At 39.5% G+C, this 13,062-nt stretch overlaps 1 protein-coding gene and 1 long non-coding RNA gene across 5 annotated transcripts in view; one reads left to right on the top strand and one right to left on the bottom strand.

Moving 5' to 3' along the window:
• ACTBL2 (actin beta like 2) overlaps positions 1-13,062 on the top strand; it is a gene marked incomplete at its 3' end in the record, with an annotated part of 373,015 nt that overhangs the window by 121,175 nt on the left and 238,778 nt on the right.
• Positions 1-13,062, bottom strand: part of LOC309624419 — a 160,756-nt gene extending 147,694 nt beyond the window's left edge. For all 4 annotated transcript variants that reach the window (XR_014241898.1, XR_014241899.1, XR_014241900.1 and 1 more), the window contains exon 1: positions 1-13,062. This exon is cut by the window's left edge. This is a non-coding gene — a long non-coding RNA (uncharacterized lncRNA).

Raw genomic sequence — 13,062 nt, 5'->3', positions numbered from 1 at the left:
TGTTGGCTGGCCAGTGAGCTAGATTTTTAGTAACCCCTATAAAGATACAGGGAGACGAACAGCCGTGTACCATGAGGGGTTGCCCGGCTATAGCGCTGCGATGGAGTAGAAGAAACGGAGTTAAAGAGCTCTGATGCTTTAAGGCTTCCCCTGACTTTTGATGTCTAACCTGCCTTGTTCCACTTTCAAGGCCAGCAGGCGGACTGGCATTACAGCAGTCACTAATTAGAAAAGCCCTTTCAACCTTCCCCTCCATCCTTTTGCCATAATGGAGCAGTGCATAACAGAACTGCAGCGGGGCTCCCAGCTAGCAGGAGACTGAAAACGTCTTCTTGAGGATTCTGTGCTGCTCACCTTTTCTAGTTCCTCACCTGAGGAAGAATGGTTAGTATAGTGTTATGAGTGGGTTTTCAAATTTAGCTATTATTTCTGCAATAGCCACTTACTGAGTTATGTCTAGGGCTGAACAGACTGCTATCTAATCTCTCACCACTGCAGCGGGGAGGTCTGGGCACACTGAAATCTCTCACACCATGCCCTAAAGCAAACGCATCCTTCTTAGTAAGCGAATGCCTAATAACAATTAAAAGCAGAGGGAAAGAGACCTTTCAGCTGAGAAGTGCTACAGGCAGTAAAATAGAGAAGAGAGAAGAAGCACTTAAAAGTTTTTGAGATAATTGTCTGGATAAATATGAAATGCAAAATTTGAAAATTATCTAGCATCAAGAGCAGAAGTTATTTATTCTTAAAATAGTCTTTTAAAGAACTCAATGCCACTGGTTCTGAGCTTGAGAGATAACTTTGAAAGTAGGTAGATTTCCACCTCAAAGAATGTTGCTAAAACCCATCTAGTCCACCATCTGCCTCATTTCCTTCCTTAGTTCTTAGGGGTGAAAAGAGAGCTCCACTATATTCTCCAAGCCAATGACACATTCCTGTTTTCAGAGATGTTGAAGTATCAAAATAAATATGTACCTTAAAACTTAATACTGTAATAAGAAGTCTGAAGATAGGGAATCTGTGGTATCTTCAATGATGATAATATGAAAGTGGCTCCTTTTGTTCTTCTGTTTCATGTGGCTTGTGTTCTCATGGTTACAAGATGGCTGCTATAGCACCAGGCATCATGTCTACATTTGAAGGAGGAAAAAGGAAGGAGGACAGGATAGCAGTGACACAACTGCAATTTTACCTGGAAAGCAAATCCTTTCCAGAAGCCTCCTAGCATGATTTCTCTTTCATTGTCCATAACATAGTCCTATGACCTCATATACTGCAAGGAAAGCTGGAAAATGTAGTAGCTGCAAAGGAGAATGCAATTTCTGACTAGTTTAACCTTATCTCAAATCAGGAAATGAACCTGTGTAATTACTATTCCAAACAAAATCAAGGTTTATTAGCAAGACAGGAGGCAAGAAATAGCTTTGGGGATGTTTAGGAGGCAACTAGCTATGTCTGCTACATACTGTAAAAAAGGAAAAGAAAAAAGACATTCTTTTAAAAATTTAGCTACTTTTCTTAAATTAGCAGTTAGAGAAAATCTCTGGTTTTAGACCAGCTAAATAATCATCAGGGGTCTAATAGAGACTGGGCCATTTATAAAAGTTACTGACATTTTTCAGTGATCTAGAACTCACTAACATACTGCTACACAGATGCTATAAATTTCAGAGTTTTAATTTCAAATCTATTATGTGCTTCATTCCTCTTCCCTATCAAATGCTGGATATTTTCAATAGCATCTCTGCCTATAAGATATCAATGAGATTATCAGTTTTTCTGTTTGATATTTTATCAAATTAGGGCTAATTTTTTGGTATAATTAAAGGACAGCAACTTTAAAAGCCTCATTTAATGGATTCTTTCCATTTCTGATATGGCTAATGCATAGGCTAAAAGAGGAAAACTACTGGGGAAGGTCTACCTTTTCATGGCCCTGAATATGTTGTTATCTATCCAATATGTGGATTCTTTAATCAGCACACAATTAGCATAAGGTGTATACCCTTCTCCTCCTGAAATAAGTAATTAGTAATGAAGAATAATGAACTCTTCTAACACCTCCTGTGGAGTTTATTAAATGAATGCTAAACCTAAAGTAATACAAAATCCCCAACAACTAGTCAATCCTGGCATGTGATGTTGACTGGATTCAGAATAATACTGGAACAAGAGCATTGAGCTCCATTCTACTTTTTGTTAACAGCTCTTTAGGAGTTAATCTTCACCAAGAGTCCTTCAGGGGAAAGAAGGAACCCTATTATTGTTCGACCTGAGTAGTCTATAACGCACCAGGATTTTATGTAAACCTGACATGACAGAAATACAAGCCAGCTAGTGAATTCAAGAGTCTCCAAGCACAGGCGACAGGATGAACTTTGAGGCCAGGTGGTCAGGATTTGTCATGGCTCCCCTACTTACCTGCTGTATGACTTTCATCACTTACTTATTCTCCGAGTTTTGTACGGCCTAGCACATTTCCTACCCAGGGTAGATATTCAGCAAGTGGCTGATACTAATATCCAGGCTCCTTCTCAAGGTCAAACTTAGAAGGTAGGAATGTGATGTGGGGTTACCCAGCAAGCTGCTGACGCCCCCCAAGAAAACACATCACCTGCCATGTGACAAGTCCTAGGACCCAGTGATCCATGCCTTTGGTTTACAATGAGGTAGCACTTCCCACAGATTATAAGATCTCTAAGGGCAAACGTTTTTATTAACCTTTGCAGCTACTCTTATTTCTAGCATAGATCTTCTTCTTCTGTTTTAATTCATTAGGGACTAAATAAATGTTTCTAGAAAGAATTACACTAATTTCATTTAAATGCAAAGAGTCCTTGAGTTTATATCTATTTACGGGAGGAAAAAAAAAAAACTATCAGGTCCCTTTCAAAAGGAACAAGGAAGGGAGAGGAAATGAGAATATGTCCCAAATAGTAAGCGACTGTCACAGAGGGCCTTTGTTGGATTACCTAGAGACAGAAAAAGCATGAACCTAGGACACCAACAAGGCAGAAGCACCAAAAGAAGTTTTAGGAAATAATTTTATAGCTTTAGGAAAAAAATAATCACAACAACAAAATGTAGTCATCATGGAAAATATCAGAACTTATTTTTCAATATGGTAATGTATTCTTTTAAATTAAAATAAGGAGGAGGTGTGTCATAATGTTTTCAGACTTTTAAGGCCTCCAAAGATTTCAGTCTGGTCCTGCTGGAGGCATGGGAAAAACCTGACAAACACTGCCTGCCCCAGGTGCTCAGGTTAATATCAGCAGAGGTAAATATATTGATAGTGTGCATCATCCCACAGCAACTGTGGTTCATGCCAACATGTTTGCTCCAACTTATGTCAGAATTGCTCCAGGTAGAGATTCAGACATGGCTATAAACTCAAATGGCTACAGGGCTGAAACAGACATTTTCGTTCATCTTCTCAACACCACCTTCCTCCCTTCTACCTTCCTAGTAGAATCCCAGTTGTGTTCAGATATACACCTTCCTCCAGGTACAGTTCAGTGGTTTTCAGTGTATTCACAAAGTTGTGCAAACATTTACCTAATGCCAGAACATTTTCATCATCCCAAAAGAAACTCCACACCCACAAGCAGTTGCTCCCTACTCCCTCCTCCGAGGCCCTGGTAACCACTAATATACTGTCTCTATATATTTACATTTTCTTGATATTTAATATAAACAGAATAAAAAATATGTGATCTTTTGTGACTGGCCTCTTTCACTTAGCATAGTGTTTTCAACATTCTTCTGTGTTGTAATATGTATTGATACTTTATTCCTTTATATTGACAAATCATATTCCACTGTATGGATATACCACATTTTATTTATCTATTTATCAGTTAAATAACATTTGGGTTATTTCTACTTTTTTGGCTATTATGAATAATGCTGCTGCAAACGTTTGTGTAGAAGTTTTGTGAATACATAGGTGTTTACTTCTCTTGGGAATTTTGTTTTTACTCTGAGTGAGGCTGGGCATTACGGGAAACTTTTGAGCAGAATAATAATTTACATTTTAAAAGGACTATCTTGAATCCTATGTTAAGAATAGGCTGTAATTGGGAAAGGATGGAAGCAGGGAGATCAGTTTGAAGCTGTTAAAGTCAGCCAAGTGAGAGTGACTTAGCCCAAGATGGCAGCAGTGGTAGTGGTAAGAGCCTATAAATATACTGAAAGTAGAGGTAACTAGATTCCCAGATGGAGGTGACACGGAGTGTGAGGTGAAACAAGGTGTCAAGGAAGACTCCAAGGTTTTTGTCCTGAAGAACAAGAAAAGTGGAGGTGTCATTTACTGGAAGGGGAAATATTGAGGTAGGAGCAGGTTGAGGGAGATCAAAACTTTGGGGTTAGTTGTTCAATAGATACCCAAGGAGAGATTTGGGGATATCCAGTGAGATCTAGAGTTTGGAGAGGAATATGGGCTGAAGATATACGTTTCAGAAGTTCAGTGTACAGTGGTATTTAAAATATAAACATCTCAGATTCTTTTAAACCAGGTAACATTCCTACCTCCCTCTCTTCAATACTCTGTGGGTCCAACCACTAGCTTCTCTGACAAATTCCCCAGCTGTGCAGGGAAATACCCACAAAGCATCATCCTACATATCCTAGGGCACAAATGATTGCATGGGCAGCAAAAATAAAGCTGTGGCCTTTTGTATTGCCCAGTGCAGAGGGTATCTTATCCTTTCTACAAACCTTTTGCAGCGCCAGCCCTGGTCAGCACTCAATGTTGCTAGCTGTAACCTTATCTCATTGGACTCTTTCCATGTCTACCAGCCTGTTGTTAGCTCTTGGAGGGTAGGAACTGTCTTATGGTCTGTGCATTCGTTTTCTATTGCTATTGTAACAAACTGCCACAAATTTAGTGGCTTAAAATGACACAAAATTATTGTCTTACCTTTCTGGAGGTCAGAAGCACAAAGTCAGTCTCACTGAGCTAAAGGTGAGATGTCAACAGGGTTAGGTTGCTTTCTAGAGGTTCCAGGGGAGAATCCATTTCCTTGTCTTTTTCGGCTTCTGGACACTACCTGTACCCTTCGGCTCATGGCCTCATTTTTTTCCATCTTCAAAGCCAACAACATTGGGCTGAGACCTTTTTACGTTGCCATCTCATGGGTCCTCCTCCTCCTGCTTCCCTTTTCCACTAATAAGCACCCTTGTGATCACACTGGGCCCACCTGAGTAATCCAGGATACTTTCCCCATTTCAAAATCAGACGATCGGCAACCTTAAGCCCCCTTTGCCATGTAACCTATTTACCAGTTCCCAGGAATAGGATGTGGAAATCTTTGGGGCAAATCTTTTTCCGTGTGCCATGGTCTGGACTCTATAGCTCTGAGCACAATGCTTAGTGCACTCTAGCACTCAATGAATGCAAATGAATGAATGAATTTATTAATTAATACAGGCACTCTCAGTGCCTATAGCTGGGTGTTCTCCTCCAAACTCAGAAAATAGACTGCTATTAAGGAGCACACTTGCTCAGTCTAATTTTAGTGGGACTCAGGAGAGGAGAGAGAGATGTAAAGCCGTTTTTGAATAGTTTAAAATTAGCATCTCGGTAATTTAGGATACCTTAAAAATTAGGTATCAGTAGATGAAAGGAGCAGAAAACCTCAAGGAAAGAAAACATTCGATACCTAATCTTCTACCAATCTAAAGCAAGTAGATAATAAAAATGAACATATACATATTCATCCATGTATAGCTGAATCACTTTGCTGTACACCAAAAACTAACACAACACTGTAAATCCACTATACTTCAATTTAAAAAAAAGAAAAAAGAAAAAAAATCTTACCTGTAGCTTAGTGTATGAAGCCTACTCTTTACTTATGGGCTTGTGATACTAAGTAATCCAGAGAATTGAATTCAAAACAGTTTAATCCTCTGACCAACACTAACACTAAAGATAATTTTCAAGTGTTTTGCCATGATTCTATATAAGTACCATAGCCAGATCATCAAAGCAGCGAGAACCAATCAGCAAAATGCCTTCATCCACCTCCACCTCCCACACAGAACTCTGTCTTCCCCCATTACACTCTATTTGTATTATCTGACTATCTGTTTTTCCTATTAGTCCATCAGTTCCCTGTGAATAGCGCTCATTTGCCTCTCTAACTCATTATTGTAACCCCAGTGCTTGGTACAAGGTAGGCATTCAATCAACCATCAGCGAATGACTTTGTTGAATTACTATGCACAAAGCACACATTGAATCAGAGGCAGTTTTTCATCATTACTGTATTCATCCTTAGACCTTAAGGACTCAAGCTTGTTTAAGTTTCTCTTGGAACTTCTGCCCTTTGACTCATTCTTCAGACTCTGACCTCTAGATTGCCTTGAATTTGTCAGTCAATCAGCAAACTGTTCTGTGTCCCACACAGTGGAATAAGAACACTGCGTATCACCACTTTGATTGTGTTACTGACAAAGTCACAGAAGTGGAAATTTGTCTTCAGTGTGTCTTCAGGTTGAATCTTGACAAAAGAAACATGTGTGGGTGTTATCTGAGAACATGTTGTAAGCAAAGTTTATAAGTTGGGTTTTTTGATTTTTATTTCGTTTTTCAAACCTAACTTCCTTGAATTTGTGAGTAATCTTGTGCAATTATGAAAATGTGATTCATCCTGGGAATCAATTCCAAATACTTTATCCTTTCAAAGATGGGCTGTTTGTCATGATGGTGAACAGATTTTCAAGCAGTGGTTCATGGCACCACAGAATTTCCTAGGGGTTATTGAGAAGTCTATTCATGGAAAACATGAAATGTATCTTATCAAATCCCACCCCAACATGGCATAAAGAGCTTTGGTTCTAGAGGATGAAAAAGGTTTAAAAAATTTTTAAAAGTCAGTGCACATTAAAAGGAAAGAAAATATTTTGTGGAAATGAACTCTCTTACCACTGAATTCTGCTTATCACCAACTCCAATTCCAATCTGCATCCGAGTAATAGCTTAAGATAACAGAACACTGAGCAAGTACGGAGTATAGTGATTTGGTGCACAATCTTATCCAGACTATACTTATAAGGGGAACAATACTCTATGAACTCAAGGTTTGAGAGCATGGACCCTGGAACCAGACTTTCTGAGTCTGATTCTCAGTTTGGCCAGTTATTAGCTGTGCGACCTTGAGAAAAGTTTTTTAACTCTCTACCTCAGTGTTCTCTACTATAAAATGGAATACGATAATAAAAGAAACCATCTCAATGAATTGTTGCAAGGATTACATATATTAAATACATTAATATATGGAAAGTGCAGGGCTTGGCACAGGGTAAGTGCTATTATTATTACTACTATCTGGATCTTCCCGTAATTGCTTAACGCCTGTTCTCTCTCTCTAAATGGCCTCCTGCAGTCCCATGCCTGTAAGCGCCATCTAGGCTACATAATACTCCCAAGTGCATAGCACCATCTGTGGCTGCTCCTCTGAGCCTCAGGTGCATGTAGCTGAAGTCCCCCTGACACGGTCCCTTGGACGGCTTAAAAGAATCTCAGACATCACAGGCCTAAAAGAGAACTGTTGACATCCCCACAAAGCTGCTCTGCGCCAAGTCTTCCATAGTAACTAGCACTGCCATATATTCCATTGCTCAGGACAAAAACCTTAGAACAATGTTTTGTCCCTACAGTCAAATAATCCTATCCGCATTACCTCGGAAATACACCCTAAAGATATCCAGGTTTCTTTTCTATGTCCATGGCTTCCACCCTAGTCCAAGAAGCTCCGGCCCTTCACCTGGACTACCATAGCAAGAGCTTCTAACAGATCTTGCACATCCATTTGTGCCCCCTGTAATCCATTTTCCACCATCATGGCTTACTATCAGCCTCTGAATACAATCAGAGCTCCTCACCGGGGCCTAGAAGAGCCCAAATGATTTGACTCCTGTCTACTTGACCAACCTCAAACCCCACCACTGGTCTCTGCCCCTGCCAGAACAAGCCAAGCTCCCTACTGGCTCAAGGCCTTTGCGTTTGCTTTTTCCTCTACCTGAGAGGTTCTTCCCTCAGAACTTCGTGCGGTTGATTCTTTCTTCCCATCAATCTCTCACCTCAAAGTTTCTTCCCCAGAGGTCTCCATTTCCATCCCTGCAGTTGTTCACTATTAGATTAGCTTGTTAGAGTACGCCATTTTATTTACTGTGCCACATTCATTATTAGCTAAAATTAGCCTGTTTATTTTGGGGGTATCTATTATTGACTGGTCTATATTGGACATATAATAGGCCCTAACACATAATAGGCCCTGTGGCAGAATGTATCCTAATCCCCAAAGATGTCTATGTCCTAATCCTCAGAACCTGTGAATACATTACCTTACATAGCAAAAGGGAATTTTCAGATGTGTTTAAGTTAAAAATCTTGAGATAGCTAATCTAGAGATTAGCCTGGATCATCCCTAGATTCTGGGATGGCCCAAAGTAATTATAAGTGTCCTTATAAAAGGACCACAGGGTTCTAAAAGAAGAGAGATAGGAGATGTGACAATGAGAGCAGAAGACAGAGGGATGCCCTTTGGAGATGGAGGGATGGGACATACACCATGCAATGCAGGCAGCCTCTAGAAGCTGAAAAAGGCAAGGAAATAGGTTCTCGTCTAGAGCCTCCAAAAGGACATAGCCCTGCTGACACCTTGATTTTAGCTCCATAAAACCAATTTTAGATTTTTCACCTCCAGAACCAGTAAGATAATAAATTTGTGTAATTTGTTTGTGGTAATTTGTTACAGCAGCAATAGGAAATGAACACAGGCCCTCAAATATGTTTGTTGGAAGAACAAAAGGGTTCTGAGTGTTGGGGACAAAGCAGGGAAGAAAAAAATAGCAGACATACATTTCTGCCCTCATAGAGATTATAATCTAGTAGGGAAAAAAAGAACAAAAAATAAATAATAAAAATATATTTGTGGTAAAGTAGAAGGTAATAAGCACTAGGGGAAAAATAAATCAGGGACAAGAGATAGGAAAGGCTGGCTGGAAGTTACTGCAATTTTAACTTCAGTAAAAGGGGATGGTCTCAGTGAGAAGCAGAGAGCTTAAACACTCGGAGGAGGGGAGGGACCACAATGCAGACAAGGGGGAAGAGGATCCTAGGCTGAGGGAAGGGCTAGTGATGACTCAGAAGGGAGGGTGCCTGTTGTGTTAAAGGAGCAACATGGAGGCCAGTGAGGCTGGAACAGAGGAGTGAAGGGGGAGTAACTGAACTGAGGTCAGAGAGGTGAGTGGGTGAGAGCAGGTTACATAAGCCATTGCAAGTACAGGGGCTATCACTCCAAGTGAGAGGGGAGCCTTTTGAACAAAGAAATGCTGTCACCTGATTTACATTTTGAAAGGACCATCTGAGCTGAAGCAAGGTTGAATACTGTCCTGGGTGGGACAGGGAGGGAAGCAGAAGCATCAGTTAGGAGGCTTGACCTTGTTCCCAATGAGGGAGGAAGGCCCCTGGACCACACGCTGGCAGTGGAGGCAGCCCTGCCTGGAACAAATTTACCCGTTGCTGGCCAACCTCGTCTCATTCTGAAGACCCAGCTACGTGTTACCTCCTCTTGTTCTTTCCCCCAAATTTCTACTTTTCCTTCATTCCCAAAATTATAGAGATCTTTTATCTCCACCTCTTTATCCCCATAACATCCTCAGCTATCTTTATTATTTAAAAAAATTCATTTTGAAATAATTTTAGACTCATGAGAAGTCACAAGAATAGTAAAGAGAGTTCCAATATACTCTTCACCCAGCTTCCCCTGATGATAACATCTTACGTAAGCATGGTACATTATCAAAACCAGGAAACTAATACTGGTAAATAGTCTTAACTACAGACATTACTCAGATATTGTCAATTTTTACATGCCTCTTATGTGTGTTTCTACAAAAATTTATCTCAAGTATGGATATGTGTAGCCACTACCATGATCAAGATACAGAACTTGCCCATCACCACAAAGAAACTCCCTCTTGCTACTCCTTTATAGTTAGATTCTGTCCCCAGGCATAACTCAACCAACTACTGTCCTGTTCTCCATCATTATAATTTTGCCATGGTAAGAATTTCACATAAATGGAATCATCGAGTATGTGATATCTTAAGACTTACTTATTTCATTCAGCAAACCCTGGAGATATATCCAAGTTGCTGTGTGCATCAATAGTTCATTCCCCTTAATTGCTGAAGAGTATTCCATTGCATGGATGTACCACAGTTTGCCTATCCAAACACCCATAGAAAAACATTTGGGTTGTTTCCAGTTTGGGATATTATAAATAATCCTCCTATGAACATGTATGAATAGGTTTTTTGAAAACATAAGTTTTCATGCTCTAGGATAAATATCTAGGAGGGTAACTGCTGGATCATATGTTAAGTAAATGTATAACATTATTAAAAAAAACCTGCCAAACTGTTTTCCAGAATGGTTGTTTCACTTTTCACTCTCACCACCAATGTATGAGAGATATATCTGCTCTGGATGCTTGATAGAAGTTGATATTATCAGTATTTTTTAATTTTAGCCTTTTTAATAGGTGTGTGGTGATATCTCATTATGGCTTTAATTAGCAAATTCCCTAATGACTAATTATGTTGAACATCTTTTCATGGCCTTATTGGCCATCAGTATATCCTCTCTAGTGAAGTGTCTTGTTCAATATATTTTGCCCATTTTCTAATTGGATTGTTTGTCTTCCCGCTATTGAGTTTAGGGAGTTCTTTATATTTTCTGGCTACAAATCTTTTATCAGATAATGTGATTTGTAAATATTTCTCTTCAACTCTGACTTGTCCTTTCATTGTCTTAGCAGAATCATTCTCAGAGCAAAAGTTCCTAATGTTCACAGAGTCCAATTTGTTGATTTTTCTTTTATGGATTGGTTTTTGGTGTCATGTCTAAAACTCTGCTTAGCCTTAAATCATGAAGATTTTTCTCTTATGTCTTCTTCTAAACGTTTTATAAATTTACACATTACATTTAGATTCATGATCAACTTTGAGCTAATTATTGTATAAGGTGTGAGTTTCAGGTTGAGGTTCATTTTTGTGCCAATGGATATGCAATTGTTCTAATGCCATCTGTTAAAGACTGCCCTTTCTTTACTGAATTGCTTTTGCACCTCTTGGTCACACTTGTATATTCTATTTCTAGAGTTTTGACTTTGTTCTATATCACGCTGTGTTTTAATTGTTGAATTCCTTGTCTCTCTCACGGGACTTGAACCTAAGGATTCTGTTTTTCTCAATACTGCTTCCAGGGCATTTGACACAATGGCTGTCTCATAGTGAACACAGAGTGAAGAAAATCTGTTAAATGAATGAAAGAAATTTGGCTCCTTTGGTTGGTTTTTTTTTTTTTGGCTGCGTTGGGTCTTTGTTGCTGCGCACGGGCTTTCTCTAGTTGTGGCAAGCGGGGGGCTACTCTTTGCTGCGGTGCACAGGCTTCTCATTGTGGTGGCTTCTCTTGCTGTGGAGCTCAGGCTCTAGGCGCATGGGCTTCAGTAGTTGTGGTGCACGGGCTTAGTTGCTCCGCGGCATGTGGGATCTTCCCGGACCAGGGCTCGAACCCATGTCCCCTGCACTTGCAGGCAGACTTCTAACACTTGCACCACCAGGGAAGCCCTTTGGTTGGTTTTTATAAGTGATGATCTACCTAGTCAGCTTACATTTTGAGAGGAAATAAAAACCATTTTCACTGAATTACCTGTTATCCTCTCCAACATTTATTTGGTGTCCATCTGTTCATATCACTTAATAGCTTTTTGAAGCAATCAAGATAGTACTATATTTCATGAAATATGTGCACAAATGAACTTACTCTAGGAGAAGTACAGCATGAGATATGGTCCTTGTTCTTAAAGAACTTGCATCTCACAACATGGTGGTAACAAGCAGGGACTTCATGGTCAGTCAAAACTGAGTTGAGTCCTACATAGCACATACTAGCTGTGTGACCTTGGGCAGGTTATTCAATTCATAAGATCTCAGTTATTCAATATGTGCAGTGGTGATGATAACAGCATATAACTCATCAGGGCGTTGCAAAGATGAAATCTGATGATGCAGTTATTAGCACAGTGTCCTCCTAGTATTTAGTAAAGACTTAATAAATGCTAACTGCCACTAGTTATTCCCATTTATTAATGTTACATATATAAATTTTTATTACAGATAATATCACTGTAACTAAGGAAGAGTTTTTTGAGGTGGACCTGACGAGGCTTCAGCAAAATGAATCAAGAAAATGTCCCTGTTCCATCTTGCAACCTAAGTCAAAATTATAAATCAATTTTCAAAACCTCTTCATGGTCAGTGGTCCTTCTAGTTTCTAGCTAAGTCACAAAATCTGATATAAATAAGTATGGGGCATTTTCAAATCAGCAGTAAGTGCACTTTTCAGAATTGCATCAGCGGACATAGAAGTATTTACACAATAAGAAGAGAAAGTTGCGGACTTGGCAGGCCGCATTTTGATTACAGAGGACTGGCTATCCTAAAAAGTTAAATAAAACTTCCTTTTGCTCTCAGGAAACCATTCATGCTTTGCAATAGAAATGGCACTTGTGTGAATATGATACTCTTTGCAATCATTAATCCCATCTCTTTAAACATCTTAATGGGCCCTAGTGAATTTTCTAATAGGTCTATGCTTTCTGTGAAGACATTACCCTAAGTGCTAATTATAAACAAACAAGCACATAAACATTTGGTGTATTAACACATTTTCACCCTTCATAAACACCCAATATGTTTCATCGTTTCTGTATATACTTATACAGAGATCTCTTCTGGCAACAGTTAGTAGTGGACGAAATGAGAGTAAAATAGAGTTGTGGTGCCTCAAAGCTTTCACTGCGATGTGCTCACCGGTTATAGGTGAGTGGAGAGGGCAACTCTTTGCTGGCTTCTAAGATAGTTCCTGAGCAGCTGAGATGTCTGTGTGCTAATCCCAGGTCTTCTACTGGGAAGTCCATGAGCATCTTCAAACATCGCACCTTTCTATTAAGAAAATCCACATCATATCCAGACAGTATCTGCTG

This window comes from Balaenoptera borealis, assembly GCF_965194805.1.
Source record: "Balaenoptera borealis genome assembly, chromosome: 2".
In the NCBI taxonomy this organism is placed as follows: domain Eukaryota; kingdom Metazoa; phylum Chordata; class Mammalia; order Artiodactyla; family Balaenopteridae; genus Balaenoptera; species Balaenoptera borealis.
The sequence above is the reverse complement of the archived record's forward strand: the minus strand, read 5'-3'. Positions and strand labels throughout refer to the sequence as shown.